General features: G+C 43.7%; 1 long non-coding RNA gene across 1 annotated transcript; it reads left to right on the forward strand.

Annotated features, from left to right (window-relative positions):
* Nucleotides 1-2,385: 2,385 nt before the first annotated feature.
* LOC140074784 (uncharacterized) lies at nucleotides 2,386-3,213 on the forward strand. The gene is made up of 3 exons (XR_011849274.1): nucleotides 2,386-2,487; nucleotides 2,568-2,685; nucleotides 2,784-3,213. It is a non-coding gene; the product is annotated as an uncharacterized lncRNA (long non-coding RNA).
* The last annotated feature ends 13,056 nt before the right edge of the window (nucleotides 3,214-16,269 follow it).

Consider the following 16,269-nt stretch of genomic DNA (forward strand, 5'->3'; position numbering starts at 1 on the left):
AGGGATAACACTACTCCTTTATGAATTACAATCCGGGTTTGTGCATTGTAAATCAGTCTGTGTGTTGTTCTTGTGGTTCTATTTTATCCCTATGGGAAGCTTTCCTTGATATTTCAATAAAGTTTTGTTAATTTTGATAACCATTTGTGGTACTTCCATTATTTACTCGTATTGGTTAGGTGTATTTGGTTTAGAAGTGGAGGTGGTGTGTTTTGCCCGGCTGCCACCCCCATACAGTGTTTTGGTGTATTAGTAATATCCTGTAAATTCATTTTACAGAAGATTTTTTTGGTCCTCATGGACTTTCGGGCTCGCGAAACCACGTGGCGATCTGAAGCGGATGCGCTATTTGGAAACCAAGGAACAACAACAGATGACCCAAATATTAGAAAGACTAAGGAAATTAAATTAAGATTGAGGAATCTCTTACATCGCAGAACCAAGATGTGGTGGAACAGACTCTCTTTGGAAACATACATTAAGAAGAACTTAATACCAAGGGGTCTGAGAATACAAATATTCCCCTCATTTGGTTTGGAAGATACCACTTTCAGTACAAAATGGGAGGACATTTGTAATAACAGCTCAATGGCCCTAATGCAATTAATCATTGAATATAACACAAAACAAATAGATTGTTTAGATGGCGAGATCATCATTATACAACAACAACTTGATCAAACATTGTCATCAGAGGAACAGGGATTATTCTCCAAAGAAATTGATGAAGCCTTTAAGGTCTGGGAGAAGCAAATTAAGGACATGAAGTCCAAAAAATTCCAGAGGGATTCACAAGATGAAACATTGGGTAGAATTTACAAATGGAAGACCCAAAAGGAGGAGCTTCGGAATCGGGCTCCTTCTGTTGCTTCTCTTTCCTCAACAGGTGGTGAATCCAATATATCCACAGAGAGCCAAGGGAGCCAATCCCGCAGATATAACAACAGGAGATACGATCCGTATAGGAGACAACAGCCAAGGAGGTGGACAAGAGAAGAAAAAGATAATGAAAGAAAGAAAACATCGTTAAAGGTAATAAATTTATCTGATACAATACTAACAGAGGCCCAAATGGAAGTATTGAGTTTGGGTATGAGTTTCTCTCCAACTCCTGTGTTTGACTGTTTTTCAGCAGTGAAGGACCTTCACTTATTCGCTCGCAAGCTGGTTTTCAAAAAATTTTTTCATCAGGAAATTGACCCCCATTTGTTCCCGTCTTTACAAGAACAGGAGGCTTTACGGTCCCTGGAGGATCTTATGGAAGAACAAGAGATAACCACTACTAAGAGTAAGTTTCCCAGGGCTCTTTTGCCAAAATCTAAATCATTTCCATCATTCTCGGGACACCCTAATATAGAGCTGTTTGTTAAATTAGTAACGAATGATCTGAAGAAATTACCAAGAAGAGCAAAAGAGACAAACTGCACGAAAGCACAATATCAAGCGATAGATGAGTTGAGTAAAATGAGGGATGTTATCATCAAACCCTCAGACAAAGGGGGTAATGTGGTGATATGGCCGGTGAAATTATATGAGAGGGAAGCTCTACGTCAACTAAGAGATTCTACCTGTTATAAAAGATTAACTTTTAACCCTCTTATTAAATTTACAGAGGAACTATCCAACATTTTGATTGAAGCTATGGAAGAAAACATCATTTCCAAAAACCAATTTGACGCTCTACTACCTCAATATCCAAAGGTGTCCAGTTTCTATTTACTTCCTAAAATACATAAGGGACTGACGAACCCCCCTGGACGTCCGATAGTATCCGGAATTGGCAGCCTATGTGAACCCATATGCAGGTATGTGGACTACCACCTCAGACCATTGGTGGAAGTTCTTCCATCGTATTTGAAAGACACCACGGACATCTTAAGGAAAATGGACGGGATACAATTGGAACCAGACATGTGGCTGGTAGTCTGTGATGTGGAATCACTGTACACCGCCATCCGTCATAGTGATGGCATTCAAGCCTCCGAATATTTCCTTAGGATGTCTGGACTTGAACCAGAGATGGTTGAGTTCTTGGTGTCTCTACTGAACTTTGCCCTATCTCATAATTTTTTCATTTTCAGGGAAACCTTCTACCTACAGCTCCAGGGAACGGCAATGGGGGCGGCATGTGCGCCCTCATATGCCAACCTTTTCCTGGGGCTGTGGGAGAGGGATATTTTTCTTGTAAATCCTAAACCATTTACGGAAAGGGTGCACATGTGGTCTAGATTTATAGACGACATTGTGTTGATTTGGCAGGGTTCAGAGGAGGAACTACACAAGTTTATGCAAGAACTCAATACTAATGATAAAAACATTAAACTTACCTACAGGATGGGCAGGCAAAACATTGAATTTCTCGATGTCCTGTTTAATGTTGATGACAGGGGGATGATCGTCTGTGACGCATTCAGGAAAGAAACCTCAACTAACTCACTACTACACGCATCGTCCTCTCATCCCCGGAAGCTGATACACAATATACCGGTAGGTCAATTTCTGAGGATAAGAAGGATCTGTAATACAGATACTAATTTTGATAAACAAGCCACTGATATGAAATTAAGATTTCAGGAACGGGGATACCCGATGCGAGCAATACAAAATGGATATAAACGAGCAAAAAGAACGAGGAGGGAGGACTTGTTGGTTCCAAAACCAAAAAGACAAGAGGATAAAGACCTGGTAAGGTTCATTACAACCTTTGATACGCACAGTGAGAAAGTGAGGTCCATCCTGACCAGACATTGGCCTATCCTAAGTGTTGATCATACACTTGGTAGGTACCTTCAGGAACAACCGTCCATAACTTATCGTCGATCTAAGAATTTGAAGGATCATCTGGTTAAAAGTTACTATAGGGGTCCAACACCAAACAAACTGTTCGGATCCAAAGGACCTAAGTGGGGCTGCAAGACATGTGGATCCTGTGTGGCGTGTCCAAATATCGAAAACTCCACATCATTTTGGAATTCTTCCAAATGTAAGGAGTACAAAATAACACACTCTATTTGCTGCACAACGGTGGGGGTGATTTACATGGCAACGTGTCCATGCGGTCTGTCTTATGTGGGTTTGACTTCCAGAGAACTTCGAAGAAGAGTAAGAGAACATGTACTGGGCATAGAAGCAGCCAAGAACACGAACTGCGAAAGGGATCTGAAAACTCTTCCACGGCATTTTAAACAGCACCACAACTGCGATGGCTCCCTTCTCAAGGTAAGGGGGATTGATAGAGTCCTCTTTGATAATCGGGGTGGCAATTGGAAAAAACTCCTTGCACAAAAAGAGGCAAAATGGATTCATGAGCTAGATACCCTATCCCCCAAAGGCCTAAATGAAAATTTGAGTTTTGTGTCCTTTTTGTAAATTATCCTAGTCTTTCTATATTTGGGTCTTGGTGCCATGTACACTATGTTTTAGTCATGGTTTTCCATACTAAATTTTAATATAAGTTTTAAATTCTTATTTTAATTTATATTTTTTGTATCCCCCTTTTTTCTGTGTTTTAATTTTATGCAGCTCCTAATGTACAGATCGGCCAATCAATTACATGAGACCTATGGACGTTTATGGACACTTTTGGACAACGAAAAGAAAGACCTTCCATATTTACCTGTTCCCCAGTTGCTCTATGAATTATATCCTATATTCCCCCCCCCCCCCTTTTTTTCACCTATCACGTCGTTTCACTGAGCACGGTTTTTTTCACTTGCATGCCACGATTCACTTCCCCCCTTTAAATTTTTCCTTTTAATACTGCATTTCCATGTACTTGTTTTACATATTCCTTATTTGCACTTTAATAATTATATTCAATGTATATAGTGTTTTATGTTTCACCTTTTGCATCAATTTGATATCATTGAGTCTCATTTAAAAATGAGCTTGTTCTCCATTGGCGTTTGTACACTATAGCATATGCACTTTATTATTAGGTATCTATGGCAATTAGGAAATACTATCTGCGGTTTGATATCGCTGGTGTATACATGAGCGTTATCTCCTGAGTGTGACGTCACGCTCGATCTATAACCTTATTTACTGTTTATATTGTTTTAATGTTTGACTCATTGCACTAACTCTATGTATTTATATTATCTCATTTAAAATGAGTCTGGTTTTTCACATTATAGCACATGCACTTTATTATTGGGTATCCATGGCAATTAGGAAACATTACCTGCAGTTTGACTCTCTGATGTGTTCCCCAGCGAGATCTCGCGAGAGTGACGTCATGCACCTCCGGGATCTCGCGGTAGTAACCACCCAGGATACTAGCTGCCAGCAGTCTGGTCTCGCTTCAGTAGTTTATCGCACAGGCATACGCTGATAGCGCTCACAGGATAAGGTAATCTATGATTAATCACGTCCAGATAGACATTGGCTGGTCAAAGTATAAATTAGTGGGATTCTTTGTATGTGGCACTCCCCCAGAAGAAGCCTTGGAGGCGAAACACGTGTCGGGGTCCTTGCACATTACTGCGGTCTGTATATATTTTACATTAGTGGCTCATCCCATAATCTTCATATCTTTTTGTATGTTGGTTCCCTAGACCATGTACTTTTATAAGATTGTATCTTTATCATAAGATTGTATATTATTGGACACTCTGTATGACGGATAGGGTCCTTATTTACAACAGCGTTGCATCATGAGGGATAACACTACTCCTTTATGAATTACAATCCGGGTTTGTGCATTGTAAATCAGTCTGTGTGTTGTTCTTGTGGTTCTATTTTATCCCTATGGGAAGCTTTCCTTGATATTTCAATAAAGTTTTGTTAATTTTGATAACCATTTGTGGTACTTCCATTATTTACTCGTATTGGTTAGGTGTATATAACCCCATAAATGTGTAAAACTATTTCTCCTAAGCACAGAACTGCACCACTTTTGCATATAAAGTGTTGTATGGGTGCAAAGTAGGGCTCAGAAGGGAAAGAGGGGCTTTGGCCTTTTAGAAGCCAGATTTAACAATCATCCTTTACATGTGTCAGGATGCATTTGGAGAGCCCTAGTGGTACCAAAACAGAGGGGAACCCCAACAAGTGTTACCATTTTGGAAAGTTCACCCTTTGGAGAATTCAGAAAGGTGTAATATGTGTATTTACCCCTACAGGTGTTTGCTTCAATTAGGTCCCTAAAAGGAAAAAGGTGAACATTTTCCCAAAAAAGTCACTTTTACGGCTAATTTTTGTATCCCATAAGGCATTAAAGATGAAACAACCCCAAAAAATGTGTACTAGCATTTCTCCCGAGTATAAAATTGCCCCACACATGCAAATAAAATGTTGTATGGGTACGCAGTGAAGCTCAGAAGGGAAAGAGGGGCGTTGGCCTTTTAGAAGCCAAATTTGACAGACATCCTTTACATATGTCAGGATGCATTTAGAGAGCCGTAGTGGTACCAAAACAGAGGGGAACCCCAACAAGTGTCACCATTTTGGAAAGCACACCCCTTAGAGAATTTAGCAAGGTGTAATATGTGTATTTGTCCGTAAAGGTGTTTGATTTAATTAGGACTTAAATAGATAAAAGGTGAACATTTTCTTATAAAGGTCATTTTACTCCTAATTTTATATAGCCACAAGGGATAAAAAAAATGCAATAACCCCCCAAAATGTGTAAACCTATTTCTCTCAAGTGTAGAAGTACCCCACATGTGTATATAAAATGTTGTATGGGCGCACAGTAAAAGGAAAGGGGAATGTTTGCCTTTTAGAAGCCAAATTTGACAGAAATGTTTGACATGCATTTGGAGAACCCTAGTGGTATAAAACAGATAAGAATCCGAAAAGTGACCCTAATCTTTGAATGCACACCCCTTAGAGAATTTTGCAATGTGTAATATATGTATTTGCCCCTACAGGTGAATGATCCAATTAGGCCCGAATCATTAAAAAGGTGAAAATTTTCCTATAAATGTCACTTTACCCCTAATTTATGTAAGCCACAAGGGATAATATATTAAATAACCCCAAAAAAGGTGTAAAACTATTTCTCCCGAGTGTAGAAGTACCCCACATGTGCATATAAAATGCTTTATGGGCGCACAGTAGAGGAAAAGAGGAATGTTTGTCTTTTAGAGGCCAAATTTGTAAGAAATCCTTCACATGTGTCAGGATACATTTGGGGAGCCGTAGTGGTACCAAAACAGAGGAAAACCCGAAAAGTGACCCTAATTGTTGAATGTACACCCCTTGGGGAATATAGCAAGGTGTAATATGTGGTGTAGTGTAATACACGTGGTGAAATGAGCATTTTGAACATATAGGTGGTTTCCAAATACGATGTGCGATGGAGTCCAAGATGGAAATTGCAATTATTTCTGGAACGTTCAGTGCCCGTTATGTGGCGCCCCTTATGAAATAATGGAGGGGTATAGGGAGCAACGGGACATAACAGTTGTTACAATTATTCATTTTACCGAAATTAATTCACAATAGGTTGGGCGTGAATTGTGAATGTTTAGTGTATAAGGAGGTAGAATAGACCAGGGGACCAACTAAACTTTTGTCACTCTGGAGTTGTCGCAGGTCTCTTAGTAGTATGTAGTGTCCATCCTAACTCCTCTTTTGGAACAGACTCTTTATTGAGTCCTACCATTAGAAGCAGCAGAATTCACCGGGAAATGCTGTCCTGGCAAAACACAGGAACATCTAAACCAGAGGTACTGGGGCCCCGTCCTTCTTGTCCCAATATTAGTTTCCTAATATCTTCCTCTTGAAAACAGAGAAATGATACGGCAGGACCTGCACATTGGAACAGCTCGTAGGAGTTGTACAGCATAATCTGTACAATGTGCACGGCCAGCACTTTTGTACCATATCTTGGTTTTTCGTAGGGAAATTATCGCCAAGTGTTGCTCTTATTCACCCTAGCGATGCCCATTGTGACGAATATTGCTGCTTTTGGCTGGACCAAATCGACCAGCAAATAGCGGCAAACATGGACAGAGGGGGGCAACAAAACCCCTCTGGACCGCAAGGCAAAATTGGTGGCTGTCAGGAACAGCCGCCACCCTGCCCCGATCACCGTGTCTATAGACATGGTGACCGGTATTACTGACGTCATAAGTAAATTCGCTGCTATCGGCTCGTCTGAATTGATGAGCCAATAGCAGCGATAATAAACTGGGGGTGTGTGGGGGGGACGTAACCCTTCTGGTCCATGGGGCAGGATGGATGGCTGTCAGGAACAGCCGCCGTCTTACCCCGATCAGTGAACAGCCGCCGTCTTACCCTGACCGGTGTTGGAAAGTCACTACCCGCCGCACCGTTCTATAACAACGCTCGTTGGGAATAGGCTATACAATCTTTATTTATTTTTTTAAGCAATTTAGACAAATAAGGGCTTATTTTTTGCGAGACGAGATGCACTGTAAAAAAAACCTTAATTTTAGTGGGTTTTTAGCTTATTGAAGAAATTTTATTAACTTTTTACGTGTGGAGGAAAATAAAATCATCAATTCTTGTTTTGGATTTTTAGCATTTTTTTGGGGGGTGTTCTCTGTAGCATAACAATAATATATTATCTTTATTCTACGGATCACTACGATTACGGCGATACCTCATTTATATAGTTTTGTTTATATTTGTCCAATTTTATTGAAGGAAAACTAGAATAGAAAAAATTGCATTTGTTTTAGTATTGCCATTTTTATAGTGGCATAATTATAGTATTTTTTGGTTTACGGAGCTGGTTGTAAGCTTATTTTTTGCGTGACAAGTTGCTCTTTTTATCGGTATCATTTTGGTGCTTGTAACTTTTTCGGATCAATTTTTAGAACATTTTTTGTAAAGCAATTTGATAAAAAGTTTTAATTTTTGGCAAGTTTTTGTTTTTTTTTTTTTACCACGTTCACCGAGCGGGTCCAATTATGATTAGAATTTATTGTACAGATTGTTACGGACGCGGCGATACCAAATAAGTGGGGTTTTTTCGTGATTTAGTGTTTTTTATACTTTATTACTTGTGTAAAGGGAAATGTGATGTTTGGGGGGACTTTCACTTTCTTTTATTATTTATTTTTACTGTAAAAAACCTTTATTTATTTATTTTTCCTTTTTTTACAGTTAATGACATCTAAGCTTGAACAAGTGATCTTCTGATCACTTGTTCAAGCTTTTTTACAGGTTACACAGTGCAATACAGATGTATTGCACTGTGTAATGTAAGACACTGAGCATGCTGCGCATGCCCAGTGTCTTACAGCCGGGTCCTGCCAGGAGGCACGGACCCGGCACCGAGAAGAGGATCGCGCAGCCCCGGGCACCGGCAGTCCCGGGGCTGCGATCGGAGGAGCGGACCCCCCCGGTAAGCACCGCGGGGGGGTCCGATTCGGATTTAAATAACTTTAAATGCCTCTGACACGCCGCGGTCAGCGCGACCGCGGCGTGTTAGGGGTTAACACCCGCGATCGGAGAAATCTCCGATCGCGGGTGTTAGAGGCGGGTGTCAGCTATAACATATAGCCGACACCCGCAGCTTCTGGCCCCGGCTCCGTTCAGGAGCCGGGGCCAGAAGCTTGACGTAATAATACTGCATTTTGCGGGAACGCACCTCCCGCGATGCAGTACTATTACGTCAAATGTCGGGAAGGGGTTAAACCATTTTGTTGTTATTTGACGCAATAAAATTTACAATCTTTTACTACTGATCATGTTTCTTCTTGCTCTTTATGTTGGTTTTTTCACCCCTCCTCCTTGAGGGTTGAAAGATAGGTACTGACCACAATATCTAAGGAAAACAATTGTAAAATGCGAACAAAGCCCTTGAACGGCTGCAATTCACAAGATGCACACTAGGTGACTTCTCCAGAGGTGATCACTAAGGAAATGATCACTTCCCTAAATGACAAAATACACCTTACAGTTTTTAGGTAAAGATCACTTACTTACTCCTATGTATCTCTATCAGAGCAATAGATGATATGACTAGACTTCCCCGCTAGCTAACTAGTGAGTCCATTAGAGCGTTTTCTCAGAGCAGACATTTAGAAGTGTGTGATCATTGGGGGCCTTAATTATTTCCTATTCTTCATGTTACAGAATATACAATGAATGATTACAGGTTGGAAGCAGAGAACTAAAAGCCAGCGTTGAGCAGAGTTGCGGGTTTCGGGTCCTCCGGACCTGACCCCAAGCTTCATTAGAAGTTTGGGTCCGGCCCCGGGTTCAGCTCAACATCCCCATCATTAACGCCTGCATACCTCCCAACTTTTGTGTTAGAGAAAGCTGGACATAAAGTCTTTTTCTAAACCATGCCCATTGCCCCACCCATAAGCATAATATCCACCTTAATGCCCCCACATAGTATAATGCCCCCTTCCTGTGGCAAACCCCAGTATAGACCCATATAATGCCCCCTAATGCACCTCAGGAACATATAATGCCACAGTTTTAATTTTATTTTTCTTTACATTTGCTCCTCCCCTTTTATTTATCTCCCCAAACTTATAATGCTCAGGCTTTCTGTACCCCTACCCCCTCCCCTCTCCCTCTCACATTGTGGCCCCTCTCTCCAACATTGTAGCCCCTTTCTTCCTCTGTCGGAGCAGTGCGGGGGGCACCAGATTCATGAAGAACATGTGCCAGAAATCCTGAATCTGGCGCCCCCTGCACACTACACTGGTAACTGCACCTAACGCAGTTTGCACTAGTTTTAATAAATGTGGGGCATCTAGGGTCTGCACACAGCACAACATTAAGTAGATTACATCCGTAGGTTGTTACAATTCTAGAATATAAATCCAGGATGCTGCTACTAAAAATTACACATAGGTGTGATAACACAGCCCTCCAGGACCAATACAGTACTGAGGTCTATTTCACACTGCTGAGTTCACCCTGTAAAACATGGTCCGTTCCTTTACTGAATTTACCCCAATCAATTGCCCTAAATTTCACTTGTAAACCTGGTACAGCGGAGACACAGGAAGGTGTGAAAGTTCTAACACATAACAAAACTGTAGGGACAAAACTGCTGATAGTTTTCTTTTAACTTGCAGAAGGGGTTCACATATTTATCTGCCTCTTTAAAAAAAAATGTAAATACAGTTATGTGGCCACTATGACATCACTGGAGTCAGGAAACATGTGATACACTCATTGGTTGTTCTATAGTGACATCACTTGCACTTATGACATCACGAGGCTATAAATACGCGGAACGCGGCCACACATTCTCAGGCTCCATATTGGATCTGTTTCCTGCTGGATCTTGTCCTAGGAGTGCGATTTTTGGAAAGACTTTGGGTTTTTGGGGAATTGGGTATCTGGGGGAAGGAGAGGAGTAGGAGATTCGGTGACACCACATCTCACCAGAGATGTCGTCCCCTTCAGGGGAAAAGGGGGAAGACTTGAAGAGGAAGAGGGAGACGGAAGAGAATGATCTACCTAAAAAAAAAATCATTAAAATTAGTGATGTAGAGCCAAACATCTGCGGACAGGCATCAAACCCTGGAGGATCTAAAGACCACAGGTCCCTGTCTGATCAAAACCAAGTTCGCTCCAACCATTCCTCTGGAGGCCAGAAGAGGAAACTGGAAGAGGAGGAGGAAGAGGCCAACAAAAAATGTAAGCTGGATGACAATGGAGCTGCCACCCCTATAAGCACCATCGCTCCCCTTGGACTGGCACGCTTTAATTTCATCAAAGAACTTGGCAGAGGAGGTTTTGGCTTTGTGTTCCTGGCATCAGCTAAAGATAAAAACAGAAACGTGGCCATTAAAGTGCTAAAAAAATTCAATATAGACAAAATCCAGCTGGAGAAGAGGGTGCTGCAGCACGTAGCCGGAAATCCCTACATATGCCGCTTATTTGCCACCTTCCAGACACCATCATTTGCGTTTCTGGTCATGGAGCTCCTCCCTGGTGGCGACCTCGAGAGACTACTGGAGGCAGAGGGACCCCTTGATGCCAAGACCACCGCCCTGTGTACAGCCGAAATCATCTGCGGTCTACAACATATGCACAAGCTTGGCGTAATCCATCGGGACATAAAAACAAAGAACATCACCATCGATCACCAGGGGCACATAAGGATATGTGATTTCGGAGTGGCAGTAGAGAACATGTTCAGAGGTAAAACCATCTTTGGAGGTGCTGGAACCGCCTATTATAAATCCCCAGAGATGATCACCGGTGGCCCCGTTGGTTCATCTTCCGATTGGTGGTCGTTCGGAGTTTTGTTGTTTCGGCTACTTACCAACCAGTACCCATTTGGAACATGCAGGACAATGCGGCAACTTAAGGATGTGGTTGTGGCAGGAGATCCCAGATTCCCAGACAATTTCACCAGCAAGACAAAGGACATAATAACGAACCTGCTCAGCAAACAGCAACTCAAGCGTCTGGGATATTGTGGAGACATACGCCAGCATCCATTTTATGCTGAAATAGACTGGGAGAGAGTAGAGGCAAAAGCCACAGATCCTCCTTTTCCACCCTGGATGGACACCAGCCCTCCCGCCAGCCTGCCCTCCGACCTGCCCTTCTTACAGGACCAAGAAGGAGACCGCTGTCCTCCTGAAGCCAAAACCATCCCGGACTTCTCCTATGAAGATCCTGACTGGCTCCTCCATCAAGAGAGCTAAATCTTATTTATATGGCGCCTCATATGTCATCAGAGGCAGCGCCACTATCACCCCCATCATCACCTTCCCTCATCATCACCATCCCCCATCATCACCTTCCCTAATCATCACTCCCAATATTGATCCAATAAATTGATGGCGTCGCCTTCATGAGGAGCCACCTCATCATCCCCGGCTTCATCACTACAGTCATCACCATGGAGGTACAGTGCTCTGTCATGTACACTGCTTTATATTCTGTGTTACCTGCTTGTATATTTGTGCACCTCTGTGTCTCTCATTAGTAGTTGCCCATAGTAACAATGATATGTCAGCACAGAGCACAGCAGGGTTAGCGCTGTGCACATCACTATAGTCCTGTAACCTGTGGTAATGGTCCCTCTTCATAGTGATTCTGGGATTTCGGGTGTAATGTTCCCTCATATAATCTTGTAGTGATGCAGTTTTCTCTCTTTCCGTCTTCCTGCAGTCTCCGGGATCCTCCGGCTCTTCCGGCTCTCAGCACCGCGATTCCTGCCGTCTGCAGCCATGATAATAGGAGGAGCAGAGAGACCCCGGTCACACAGCGGCATCACCCCAACCTCTCCTGCTAGGAGTATACTGGATCATAATAAACGCTTCTCATTTATTTATTCATCATTCATGTCTGATGTCTGGATTATTCCTGATGTGATGAGCGGCTGTGTGTGTGTTATGGGGGGGACATGCTGCGGCTATGGGGGCTCATGAGATACTGGTGCTATTTTGGTGCACTAGGTCAGTGATTTTCAACCTGTGTGCCGCGACACATGGTTGAGTGTGCCGCGGGGAAAGTTCCCCGAACCATGGTGCACCTGTGTAGCGCTGCCGCCACGCCCCCGTGTTTCTGCGCAAATATTTACCTACAAGCCCCGCGTCGGCGATCCGCACATCTTCTGCAGGAGCTACAGAAGATGGGCGGATCGCCATTAGGAGTGAAGGTACGCGGAAGAAGACATCAAGGGTATATAAGGTTATTATTTGTATAGGGAAGGAAGCTAGGGTCTTTTTTTTTATTAGTAAAGGGGGGCCTCTAGGGCCTTTTAATTAGTAAAGGGAGGCTACTAGGGGCTCTTAATTAGTAAAGGGAGGCCACTAGCGGCTCTTAATTAGTAAAGGGAGGCCGCTAGAGGTTTTTATTAGTAAAGGGAGGCCGCTAGGGGTTTTTTATTAGTAAAGGGCCTTTTAATTAGTAAAGGGAGGCCGCTAGGGGCTCTTAATTAGTAAAGGGAGGCCGCTAGGGGTTTTTTATTAGTAAAGGGAGGCCTTTTATGACTGTTTTAGTGTCATTTTGTGTTATTTTGGTTGGTGGTGTGCCCCAGGATTTTCTAAGTATAAAAAGTGTGCCGTGGCTCAAAAAAGGTTGAAAATCACTGCTCTATACATGATCTACACCTCACCCCCATCCTCTATACATGATCTACACCTCACCCCCATCCTCTATACATGATCTACACCTCACCCCCATCCTCTATACATGATCTACACCTCACCCCCCCATCCTCTATACATGTACTACACCTCACCCCCCCATCCTCTATACATGTACTACACCTCACCCCCCATCCTCTATACATGATCTACACCTCACCCCCCATCCTCTATACATGATCTACACCTCACCCCCATCCTCTATACATGTAGTACACCTCACCCCCCATCCTCTATACATGATCTACACCTCACCCCCCATCCTCTATACATGATCTACACCTCACCCCCATCCTCTATACATGTACTACACCTCACCCCCATCCTCTATACATGATCTACACCTCACCACCCATCCTCTATACATGATCTACACCTCACCCCCATCCTCTATACATGATCTACACCTCACCCCCATCCTCTATGCATGATCTACACCTCACCCCCATCCTCTATACATGTACTACACCTCACCCCCCATCCTCTATACATGTACTACACCTCACCCCCCATCCTCTATACATGTACTACACCTCACCCCCCATCCTCTATACATGATCTACACCTCACCTCCCATCCTCTATACATGTACTACACCTCACCCCCCATCCTCTATACATGATCTACACCTCACCCCCATCATCTATACATGATCTACACCTCACCCCCATCCTCTATACATGTACTACACCTCACCCCCCATCCTCTATACATGTACTACACCTCACCCCCCATCCTCTATACATGTACTACACCTCACCCCCATCCTCTATACATGTACTACACCTCACCCCCCATCCTCTATACATGTACTACACCTCACCCCCATCCTCTATACATGTACTACACCTCACCCCCATCCTCTATACATGTACTACACCTCACCCCCCATCCTCTATACATGTACTACACCTCACCCCCATCCTCTATACATGTACTACACCTCACCCCCATCCGCTATACATGATCTACACCTCCCCCCATCCTCTATACATGATCTACACCTCACCCCCATCCTCTATACATGATCTACACCTCACCCCCCATCCTCTATACATGTACTACACCTTACCCCCATCCTCTATACATGTACTACACCTCACCCCCCCATCCTCTATACATGATCTACACCTCACCCCCCATCCTCTATACATGTACTACACCTCACCCCCCATCCTCTATACATGATCTACACCTCACCCCCCATCCTCTATACATGTACTACACCTCACCCCCCATCCTCTATACATGTACTACACCTCACCCCCCATCCTCTATACATGTACTACACCTCACCCCCCATCCTCTATAAATGTACTACACCTCACCCCCATCCTCTATACATGTACTACACCTCACCCCCATCCTCTATACATGTACTACACCTCACCCCCATCCTCTATACATGTACTACACCTCACCCCCCATCCTCTATACATGTACTACACCTCACCCCCCATCCTCTATACATGATCTACACCTCACCCCCATCCTCTATACATGTACTACATCTCACCCCCATCCTCTATACATGATCTACACCTCACCCCCATCCTCTATACATGTACTACACCTCACCCCCCATCCTCTATACATGTACTACACCTCACCCCCCATCCTCTATACATGTACTACACCTCACCCCCCATCCTCTATACATGATCTACACCTCATCCCCCATCCTCTTTACATGTACCACACCTCACCCCCCCATCCTCTATACATGTACTACACCTCACCCCTCCATCCTCTATACATGTACTACACCTCACCCCCATCCCCTATATATGTACTACACCTCACCCCCCATCCTCTATACATGTACTACACCTCACCCCCATCCTCTATACATGTACTACACCTCACCCCCATCTTCTATACATGATCTACATCTCACCCCCATCCTCTATACATATATAGTACCCCCATCCTCTATACATGTACTACACCTCACCCCCATCCTCTATACATGTACTACACCTCACCCCCCATCCTCTATACATGTACTACACCTCACCCCCATCCTCTATACATGTACTACACCTCACCCCCCATCCTCTATACATGTACTACACCTCACCCCCATCCTCTATACATGTACTACACCTCACCCCCATCCTCTATACATGATCTACACCTCACCCCCATCCTCTATACATGTACTACATCTCACCCCCATCCTTTATACATGATCTACACCTCACCCCCATCCTCTATACATGTACTACACCTCACCCCCCATCCTCTATACATGTACTACACCTCACCCCCCATCCTCTATACATGTACTACACCTCACCCCCCATCCTCTATACATGATCTACACCTCACCCCCCATCCTCTTTACATGTACTACACCTCACCCCCCATCCTCTATACATGTACTACACCTCACCCCCCCATCCTCTATACATGTACTACACCTCACCCCCATCCCCTATATATGTACTACACCTCACCCCCCATCCTCTATACATGTACTACACCTCACCCCCATCCTCTATACATGTACTACACCTCACCCCCATCCTTAATACATGTACTACACCTCACCCCCCATCCTCTATACATGTACTACACCTCACCCCCATCCTCTATACATGATCTACACCTCACCCCCATCCTCTATACATATATAGTACCCCCATCCTCTATACATGTACTACACCTCACCCCCATCCTCTATACATGTACTACACCTCACCCCCCATCCTCTATACATGTACTACACCTCACCCCCCATCCTCTATACATGTACTACACCTCACCCCCCATCCTCTATACATGTACTACACCTCACCCCCATCCTCTATACATGTACTACACCTCACCCCCATCCTCTATACATGTACTACACCTCACCCCCCATCCTCTATACATGTACTACACCTCACCCCCATCCTCTATACATGATCTACACCTCACCCCCATCCTCTATACATGATCTACACCTCACCCCCATCCTCTATACATGTACTACACCTCACCCCCATCCTCTATACATGATCTACACCTCACCCCCATCCTCTATACATATATAGTACCCCCATCCTCTATACATGTACTACACCTCACCCCCATCCTCTATACATGTACTACACCTCACCCCCCATCATCTATACATGTACTACACCTCACCCCCATCTCCTATACATGATCTACACCTCACCCCCATCCTCTATACATGTACTACACCTCACCCCCATCCTCTATACATGTA

The sequence above is a fragment of the Engystomops pustulosus genome, chromosome 8 (genome assembly GCF_040894005.1).
Source record: "Engystomops pustulosus chromosome 8, aEngPut4.maternal, whole genome shotgun sequence".
NCBI classification, from domain to species: domain Eukaryota; kingdom Metazoa; phylum Chordata; class Amphibia; order Anura; family Leptodactylidae; genus Engystomops; species Engystomops pustulosus.